This window comes from Scylla paramamosain, chromosome 25 (assembly GCF_035594125.1).
Source record: "Scylla paramamosain isolate STU-SP2022 chromosome 25, ASM3559412v1, whole genome shotgun sequence".
Classification (NCBI taxonomy): Eukaryota; Metazoa; Arthropoda; class Malacostraca; order Decapoda; family Portunidae; genus Scylla; species Scylla paramamosain.
This window is the reverse complement of record NC_087175.1, coordinates 12655893-12666840: the sequence shown is the minus strand read 5'-3', so window position 1 is coordinate 12666840 and position 10948 is coordinate 12655893. Positions and strand designations below refer to the sequence as shown.

The 10948-nt window shown below is 39.2% G+C and overlaps 1 long non-coding RNA gene and 1 pseudogene across 1 annotated transcript; both read left to right on the top strand.

Annotated features, from left to right (window-relative positions):
* Positions 1–1581: 1581 nt before the first annotated feature.
* LOC135113209 (uncharacterized) lies at positions 1582–7716 on the top strand. The gene is made up of 3 exons (XR_010274753.1): positions 1582–1633; positions 5833–5920; positions 7037–7716. It is a non-coding gene; the product is annotated as an uncharacterized LOC135113209 (long non-coding RNA).
* A 279-nt stretch (positions 7717–7995) lies between these two features.
* LOC135113365 (UPF0746 protein DDB_G0281095-like) overlaps positions 7996–10948 on the top strand; it is a 6183-nt pseudogene continuing 3230 nt past the window's right edge.

The window sequence follows — 10948 nt, the reverse complement described above, 5'->3', positions numbered from 1 at the left end:
ACTCCTGTAACGGGCATTGGGGATGTGGTTGTGCGGACGTGTCGACGAAGGGTAGCGATAGGGATGAAATATTCTCCAGCTGATGGCGCTCCTTTGTCTCTAAGTGAGATCCATCATGGTGTTACCAGCGCCAGAGAGCAGACGTAACTTACCAGGCGAGTAACCATGTCGTAAGTGTTTGCTGAATGCGAGTAGCAACTTAGCATGTTGGCGAAGTTACCAGGAGTTTGGTCTGGTAAATGCTTTGATGAATCCATCCCCTGGGTGATGTGTTTGAGTGTGGAACCTTGCAGCGCCACGAGCGAGATGGCGTTAATGGCGCTGAGTACGTCTGTCAACGCCGCTCTGCTGCTGAAGCCTCTCGCTTTGTTGTTGGTAGTCTATACGAGATTTTTAAGAGGGTATAGCTCGCTTCTCAGCCCAATAATAATATCTACTAAGGCCTCGACAAGGATAGAGAGAAGTTCGGCCCTAAAGGTGTCGTCCTCCGTGTCTGGTGCTGGCTCCTTAATGGAGGAATCCGGGATGGGGTGTCAGGTGAATGGCTGGAGGCAGCCTCTACTTCGACCATGTGTGATGTTCCGGGCCATCCTCAATTCCTCCGTGCGTGTGCAGCGTCACTGTGGCAGTATTTGCAAGCCAAATTTAGGCACTCCGGCTGTGTGCAGGCTGTGGAGGGTTTCGTCTTGCAGTAACAGCAGTACCTGGCTCGGGGGAAGCCTGACTGTCCTGCCCGAGCAGTTTTCTGATGAGTTCGGACAGGCTTGCTGCTGGGCGACGAGGCCATGAAACTGGGCTGTCCAGGCGGGGAAGGATTGGCATGTCAAATGGGGAGAGGGTTAATCCCTCTAAGAATTTGACCCAGTTTTGTGTGATTCCCAGAGGAATACTCCCTGGAGTGGGTGAGTGCGGTGTGGGGGGTGAGATCTAAGAGGCAAGTCGTGCCACATGACCCCCCCTGACTACAATGAACACTATCACAGCAATTCAGTGTTAAAGCATTGTACTATACATATAATACCTATACACAATAACGTCAGTAGAGTTTGCGGCAGCGTGGCGAGGTGGTGAGGTGACGCCGGAGAGAGCGGAGGTATGAGGACACCCGCTGTCAGGTCTGGTCACAGTCACGTGTAGCCTTTACCATGTTCTGCTACAGTATTTTACAATTTCTTGCACTAATAATGAACTCCTGTCACTGTAGTTAGTACTCTGCACTGCGTTCACTGTCAGCTGTTGAGTGGTGGTGGTGTGAGTCCAGTACGAAAGATACTGGAAGCGAAAGTTTGGAAGGAACTCGGAGCTACTCCAGACATGTTCAAATCCCAGGCAGGCAGGTTCTCTCTTTCTTTCTCTACATAAGCTACAGGTGCTCAATATTACATTCGTTTTCTTTCGCCCTTCGTCACTCTCTCGTTTCCACCTCACTCCTTTTTCATCTTCCCAACTACCTCCCTCTCTTTCTTTCGTGGCGTTATCATAAACACGAAGCTTTGGAATTACGTCTCGACTCACATTTCGATCAAGCTACCGAACTGACGACTGACTTCCACCTCCACATCTCGTCAGTCTCACTCGCTTCTCGCAGTTGGAACCACGCTTCTTCCTGCTGCCTGGCTTCGGTTACATCGACGTGAGTTAGAAAACGTGTCGAACACAAACACGAACTCTCACACACTTATACTCACACTCTACCTACACGCCTGAGCTACTTATATTTGTGTTGTATTTGGGTATTTATTTGTTTTACTTTATTGCTTATTATTTGGTACATGTCACATTCACTTTGCTGCTTATTAACTTGTATATGTTTCGTCACCTTTGGTTTCCTTCATTGCTCATTAGCTTGAATGTGTTATGTTAACTGTACATCACTGTGGAATCACTGTGTCCTAGTTAAATTGAAAGCGCTAAGCCCGCTTCAGGTAGTGGATATTTAGTTTAATAATGATTGTAAGTTTTATTTCATATTCGTTTCACTACCTTATGCTACAAGAAAGGGTATAACACACCCCGTAGTCAACCAACTTGTACCCTTGCTTCTAAATTATATATATATATATATATATATATATATATATATATATATATATATATATATATATATATATATATATATATATATATATATATATATATTATACTGAGCTTTCCCATCTGTTTTTTAATAGCATGTGTGTGTGTGTGTGTGTGTGTGTGTGTGTGTGTGTGTGTGTGTGTGTGTGTGTGTTTGTGTGTGTGTGTCACACACTTCACCATGTGTGTGTGTGTGTGTGTGTGTCACACACTTCACCATAACTTTATACATTCTCGATTCTTGTCGCACAAAAAATAATCTAAATAAATAAATAAATAACAATAAAGCAGAAACACATACATTCGCTTGCCATTAACACACATGTCCGCATTTTGGAATATTTTATTCTCTCATTAGGGATTATTTTCTAAGAATATTTTTCTTAAGCCGGGTTCTCGCTGTTTCTTTTCCACTAATGATCTAGAATCCTTTGTTAAACTATCACTTGAATCAGGAATACACTAAAAAATCACAATTTCGTCAACCAGAGATTGTTAAAAAGTAGTCGAGATAAAACACCGAAACTTCGTGAATATGGCCCCACTGCACTGCCTGCCATTAACACCGACAGTTTCAAGGACAACTTTTCAAAATTAAGTGACGCCCTTTGTACATGGAAAATCTTTGGTACTGAATGTACTGAGGCTGTTTGAGTTAAAAACAGGATCTGCAGAATTACTACAACAACAAAGGAGCCCCGTGCATGCTTGTCTAAATACTATACGGGGTCTATTTCTACCAATTAATATATCCGCACCCACACCAGCATCCAAACCCAGGCCTCCATTGTGTATAGCCCTGCACTCTGCCAAAGCCTTGAGTACAGCTTCCGTTGTGACAAGTAAAGCAGGAAGTTGAGGTTCACGGTAATGCTTTGTCTTCCTGAGTGCTCTGAACGCTTCAGGCTGGAGCTGCGTGCGTCTTGAGCAAGCCCTCTCCTCCCCTTCCTCCCTGTTTTCTCTCTCTCTCTCTCTCTCTCTCTCTCTCTCTCTCTCTCTCTCTCTCTCTCTCTCTCTCTCTCTCTCTCTCTCTCTCTCTCTCTCTCTCTCTCTCTCCCTGAACAAGAAGAGGTTTGTGGAACTCAGGCTTGCACTCACTTACACCTAAAAATTACATTGCTTGCAAACACTAACATCTAGAAAATACATTGCTTGCAAACACTATCATATAAAAAATACACTGCTTACAAATACTAACATCTAAATGTTATATACTACTTGCAAGACTAACACCTATAAAAATCTACTGCTTCAAAAATTTACAACTAAAAAACACGATGCTTGAGACACTAACTTCTAAAAATCACGCTTCCTGCAAACATTAACATCTAAATACACTGTCCAAACAAGTTTTGAAGGAATTAGTTACCTCTCCTTGCGGCAATTTGTTCCGAAAATCAGGTACAGCAGTAGTTCACACATTATTTCCAGTAAGATGCTGCACACACGTACATTGGCTCTCAATGCAGTGTATTCAAATGAATTTTTCTCAGGATTCTACCATAATATTTTCGTTGCCATTTTATCACTCCCCTCCACACGATCACATTGCACAAAGGAAGAGTGTGAAGATTAGATGAATAGAGGAGAGAATACCACTCTGCGTAGCAATAATTATACACATGGACATGACAAACTGTAAACTACTGCCCTGATTATAAAATACTCTCCCTCATCCTACCTTAATTTTTTTTTGTTTTACCTATAGAATTCGTTTTTTTTCTTAGTTTCTTTATAATTGTGTGTTTTTAAGTGTCTATTTGATCCCATCCATTTTCCTTGTCTTTTTTTTTTTTTTTTTGTCTGTGTCTATACTGACTTCTATCCTGCTACTCTCTCTTCGCGCTCCAGATAACAAAAAAACAAATAAAAGTACAAACTATATTCCCGTTTTCCTTCCCCTTTAAACATTTCCATCTTTTTTCCTAACACCATAGTTAAATCTTCATTAGTGTTTCTTTGAGTCTCTTTGAGTAACTGTAACAGTTTGAGTTAATCCCCTTCACATAACAGACCAATAGATCACTGCGGGGTCCAGAACAGACACTTTACATTCATACCGCGTCCATTAAAATACGCGGGACTCGCCTGTTTTGTCGTTCATTTTATCGCCGCAGTAATGTTTAATGGTGACATATTTTGACAGCTATAGCTTTATGAGACAAGCACCTACGCGCCGCCCTCTGCTAATATGTATTCAGATGAACGTCAGTGCTGCACGTGAATTTATATTTAAGGAACGTTGCGTGTTTATTTACGAGGATGGCTGACCGGTGCATTGCAGGTTAAAACACATGAACATTAACTCAAGCTGCGCTTAGTGTATTGCACTAACACCGTCTATCAGGAGCAGTAACACGGCAAAAATGGTTATGTCACGACGATTGCATTCAATAAATAACAGACAAACACTTACTTCATCTCACTCAGAACTCATGCAAATAACATCTGCCTTTCCCATCAGGAGCAAAAGAATTACTGCCAGAATGGTAATGCCGTGACACAAGTACACAAATAATACTATACACAATGGTCTTCCAGAACTTACGAGGCTTTTTGTCCCACGAGGCTTTTTGTCCCATCTGTTGTCTTGGTGTTTATGTCGCCCCTTCTGCTTCAGGTGGATGTCATTCGTCAATTACTCAACAAAAAATCTTGCAGTATCCAGCCGGCCAGCGAGCCACACGTGAGAGAGAGAGAGAGAGAGAGAGAGAGAGAGAGAGAGAGAGAGAGAGAGAGAGAGAGAGAGAGAGAGAGAGAGAGAGAGATTCCTCAGATCAGTCATCTTGGAAGATAAAGAAAAGTGAAATGATGATAGAACAAAAAGAACACTAACTGTGGATCACACACCAACTAAGCACAATACCTACTCTCTTTTTTACACAGTCATCTCTGATCATTATTTCTTCCCTTACCAAAATTTAGTTTCATACTTGTCTTTACCACGCTTGCAGTTGGTCAAGGAACTTTCTTATGGAGTGTTAAGGGAGAGGAACTCAATCTCATAGAAGAAGGCAGCATTATCGCCACGACACCCATCATTAAAAAAAAAAAACTTTGCAACGAATACAAATTTTGAATTGTTTCATTACATACCAGGATAAAGACTGTATTCGTATTTCATGAATGTAGAAGCGAAATTCTATAGAAAAAAAAAATTTAACTGGTTGCAAATCGCAAAAAAATCAACGAATATGTTGAACGAAATTTAGTGATTTCACATTTTTCGCACTGGGTTTGTTTCAATGCAATGTACTTCGAAATGTGTCTCCAGATGATGGTGTGGTTATTTTTTTCTTTTTGTGGCACATAACTACGAGTATCTTTGAATCCAAAATAATGTTGCAAGCGATGATGCAAGATAAGGAAGATTTAATTTCTCTCTCTCTCTCTCTCTCTCTCTCTCTCTCTCTCTCTCTCTCTCTCTCTCTCTCTCTCTCTCTCTCTCTCTCTCTCTCTCGTTTTATGGTAATTATTTCAGAATAGGAATATTATTACACACACACACACACACACACACACACACACACACACACATACACACACATACAGACACTCTACTCTACATGATTTTTTTACTGTTCTATTTATACATTTATAGTAAATTGTCACTCCTAAGCCTATGCTTAAGCCAGACTCCATTAACAGCACTTCCTCCAAAATGCCATACTGCTAAGAAGGGTTCACTTATACACGTGAATATGGATATTGTAAATGTGTTTCCATTTATTTATCATCTTCATTTTCCTTTTTCAGGCATCTAGTGTGTATTCCCCACTTTCTCCTCAACTCGGGCAGTACTGTATTCATATTATCCTCGCCTTGGTGTACATCCTGACAGAAGGTTTGAATAATCCATCAGTATTATGCTGTGTGTGTGTGTGTGTGTATTATCATTCTTTAGTCTACTGTTAAAACACACACACACACACACACACACACACACACACACACACACACACACAGTCTGCTGCAGAAAAAGAATGTAATGTAAACAGGCACAAAGGCTGACAAGAAGTTAGATAAACAGACAAGCTAACGGACACAATAATCATAACACCGTCAGGGAAGTCTGAATGCAAGCATCACCCACAAAAAAATCTCAATCTCTCTCTCTCTCTCTCTCTCTCTCTCTCTCTCTCTCTCTCTCTCTCTCTCTCTCTCTCTCTCTCTCTCTCTCTCCATCCCCCAAGTAAAAACTGATAAAATTTTCCCTCTCCTGATGTATTCCTATTTTCATTGTCTTGCATTAAAAAAATCGTATAATTTTTATCTATATCTAATTTGGTCTTTTCCTTTGTTATCTTATTCAGTTATTCAGTATGTTCTAATCTAACCTTTCATTCACATCTTTGACACTTTTACTACTCATTCTGTTCAACCTTAAAAGGCTACATCTTCTGCACACATCCTCTAAGTAAGCCACTCCAAATTATATTTCTTTTAATATACAAAATTTTTTCTCCCTACTGCCTTTTCTGTTGGTTTCACTTCTACTCATCACATGAAAATAACTCCAAAATACATTAATCGCACCGACTATACTTACTGCAATGTATTTTCAAGTCGGTGTCCTATTCTGTATCGCTTTGCTATCTCATAAAGATGATTTTCAAAGGCCACAGAGATTATTAGGTACCTTGGTTCTTATCGGTGATTAATTTTTTTCATTGATGATGCGGAATTCCTGTTAAACTATCGCTGCAATCAAAAATAATCTTGAAAACCTGATAACACCCATTTGTGACTGTTGAAAAGTAAGAGATAAAACGGCGAAAAATATGTTTTATATACTATCTATCCCACGCGTTTATCATTCTGGTTAAATCCACTTTCATCCAGGCATATATATTATATTAGTATTTGCAGCATTTATTTCCGTGTTTAAGGTAAAGCAAGGAAAGGACACCAGCCCGCCGCGCTGGTCCCTTTCAACCACCTTTTCTCTCACGACAAGCAGGTCGATGCTGGTAACGCACGTAACTCGAGACTGCCCAACATATGGTTAACCACACTGCACCGCGTATGCCAGTGTAGGCGGCGGTGAAACGATGACGACGGCGACAACAACAACAACAACAACAAAAACAACAACAACAACAACATCATCATCAATCATTGAAACAACTGGATGCGTGTGTCTGTGTGCCTGACATCACCACCTCAGTCGATATTCCATCACCATTTATATATTTATTTTATTTATTTATTTTTTTTACTTTTAACAATATATGGAAAAGTAATACTTCACATACATCACAGGATGCATGAATGAGCTCATTTCCTGATTCTGACAGGAAAATATCGTATGAAGAATTACAGAATTTACAGCGAGCTTCATTTAACAGCCACCAAAAATTCTTCATAAATAGTTAAGCAATGACAATTTTGACCAAAGAAATACAAAGGAAGTGTTTTTTTATTAGTTTGGGTACGAAAAGTGCAGTCCTGAAATCAATGAGAGCTATTTGGAGATAAATTGCCAATAAAAGAAAACATCTTTTCTGAACATCTTCGTAATACAGAGCAACGCATTATGATTCTATGATCCTATCATATCCTAGCATTTGCAAAATTCTGTCCTGAAGACAAAAGTGTGCTTGGACTTTTTAACGCGAATCATAATTTAGTTTTATTTCAAGAGACTGAATTTGAGGTTGAAGGACGCAAAATATCAATGCGGTCTCAGTATTTCCTCTAATTTTTTTTTTTTTCGAGTTTTGAAAGCTTTAATAATAATAATAATAATAATGATAATAATAATAATAATAATAATAATAATAATAATAATAATAATAATAACTAATAATAACAATAGTAGTAATATATGGTGTGCGCCACCATGGCAGGTGCGGCATACTGATGACATTATTGGAGGGAAAGACGGATCTGTAAAAACAATCATAAACAAAGGTATACATGAACAACGATGTCAAAACCGCAGACGTGGTTACTGATGAAGCAATGAGAATGAAGAAAAGCACAAGGGAAATGTTGATGGGCCAAAGGGTCCGGAACTGTGTGGTCCTGCACGTCAGTGTAGTGCCACTGCTGTCAATGTAGGTGGTGCTGCCATGAATTACGCACGCATGATTCTCTTGAATCGAGAAGCCGCTTGTAATCTATCAGTAAGCTTGAAACCTTGATGTCCCCCCTAAGGAATTCAATGTGTCATAAATACAGCCTCCCTTGGTGGCCGAAGCTAGAGTTGAAGCAGAACTGTTCATTCGAGTAATAGTTTTTTTTTATTATTAGTGATGAAACTTCACCGGTGGCTGTTAGCCCTGCTCGCCGAGTAAAACTTAGAAATTCTCCAAGGGGTTTAAGTCTCGTGTAAGGCCCCTTGTACGTTGTGGTATTCGTATTCAACTTTCTTGTATTTGAGACCAAATTCATAGGGTATAGTGAGTGCGTTGAAAAAGCTTTTATTGTAAGTTTACTAGAGTGTTAAATAAGCTTACTGCAGGACTGAACTACTTCATTATATGCAGTTTGAGTTTATGCACTTGTATTTGTTAATTGTTTGAATGTCATTAAATGATGTGGCGTCGTGTACCAAAATCTTGTAATAAAATCTGAGTGCCTGAAGTTCAATAGTGCTGGCATATTCGAAATGTTGGTTACCTAAGTGGTAATAACTTTTCGCCTTAATTGTTTTAATGTACTGATCGACTTGAAATAACATAAACTCTAATGTTTCTACGATGCTGATTTAACGTTTTCACAAAATCCATTTAATATTTCTATGATAATGATTGAAAGATAGCTGACTATGATCGAATATTACTGTTTGGTATTCTCTCTATGCATGATAACTAAAATAATTTACTTGATTTGATAATTTAGTCGATTTGATAATGAAGTACAGGCTGTGTTCACAAATATCCAAACTGTCTTGACTTTGTAAGAGTGACAAAGAGTGAATTAAGCTGCCGAGCGTGCTGCCATTGCTGAGTTACTACTTCTATAACAACAACAAAAACAACAACAACAACTAATAATAATAATAATAATAATAATAATAATAATAATAATAATAATAGTATAATAATAATAATAATGATAATAATAATAATAATAATAATAATAATTAATAATGAACTATAACAGTTAAATTTTAGAACACAGTCATCCTCGCAGTAACCCAACACCAGCACAACATCATAACAGGACCACAATACACCACTTATACAAATACAAAATAAATATAAAACGCATCACTATAACATCATATCCTTAGAAATAGAGCGCCACCATCAAGTTACCACTACCAGACAGTACATTAATAATACCAAAAACCATCACCACTTCCACAACAATCCGGCAGTCACCAATTATAGTCCAGAGAAAAAAGGAAGTAATAAAGTTTAAAGCATAATTAGTTTTGATATGGAGTGTAAAATATATTAAGTACAAATTATAACTATAAAATATGGGTTATGGTTTCTTTAAGTTTGAATTATTTGTGAGACAAAACACAAAGGTTAATCGTCATATAATTCAAAATATGGAGAAATGCGAGAAGTTATTAATACTTTTAAAGGAGAATTGAGAAAAAAAATACAAAACAGAAAATTGCGATAACTAATAAAAAAATACATAATAATCAAAGTAACAAGTTATGCTTGGGGAGATACTAAAAGAACAATGCTAAAAAAAGTAAACAAGAAAAACAGTTGTGCTATTATCAGAAACCAAAACAGGGCAATTAGTAAGAAGAGCCAGTAACCGCTATCACACACTAACACCCCTCAAATGGACCCGCACATCAACACCATCCACAGAGATGCACGTGCCAGCCGCTCATTACATTCATCACTGCTCATTACCACACATCACCCCGCACCCTACATCATTCCTCATCACCGCTCATCACCACCCATCATCCTCAGGCAACCCGTCACCACCTATCACTCCCCGTCACCATTCATCACTACCCATGAAATAGCAAAGACCAGAGCTACCAATTGTAGTTCAGGTGGTGGTGGTGGTGGTGGTGATGGTGGTTGTGGCAATGGTATTTTTTTTTTTTTTTTATGTAGGACGGACACCGGTCAAAGGCAACAAAAATCCAATAAAAAAATTGCCCACTGAGATGCCGGTCCCCGAATACGGTCCAAAGTAAAAAAAATTGAAGGATAAGTGTCTTGAAACCTCCCTCATGGAGGAGTTCAAGTCATAGGAAGGTGGAAATACAGAAACAGGCAGGGAATTCTAGAGATTACCAGAGAAAGGGATGAATGATTGAGAATACTGGTTAACTCTTGCATCAGAGAGGTGGACAGAATTGGGGTGAGAGAAAGAAGAAAATCTTGTGCAGCGAGATCGCGGGAAGGAGGCAGGAATGCAGTTAGCAGGATCAGAAGAACAGTTAGCATGAAAATAGCGGTAGAAAGTAGCGAGAGATGCAACATTGCGACGATGAGAAAGAGGACGAAGACAGTTTTTTTTTTTTATTTATGAGGGACACTGGCCAAGGGCAACAAAAATCCAATAAAAAAAATATGCCCACTGAAATGCCAGTCCCATAAAAGGGTCAAAGCAGTGGTCAAAAAATGACGAAAAAGTGTCTTGAAACCTCCCTCTTGAAGGAATTCAAGTCATAGGAAGGTGGAAATACAGAAACAGGCAGGGAGTTCACCAGAGAAAGGGATGAATGATTGAGAATACTGGTTAACTCTTGCGTTAGAGAGGTGGACAGAATAGGGGTGAAAGAAAGAATAAAGTCTTGTGCAGCGAGGCCGCGGGAGGAGGGGAGGCATGCAGTTAGCAAGATCAGAAGAGCAGTTAGCATGAAAATAGCGGTAGAAGACAGCTAGATATGCAACATTGCGGCGGTGAGAGAGAGGCTGAAAACAGTCAGTTAGAGGAG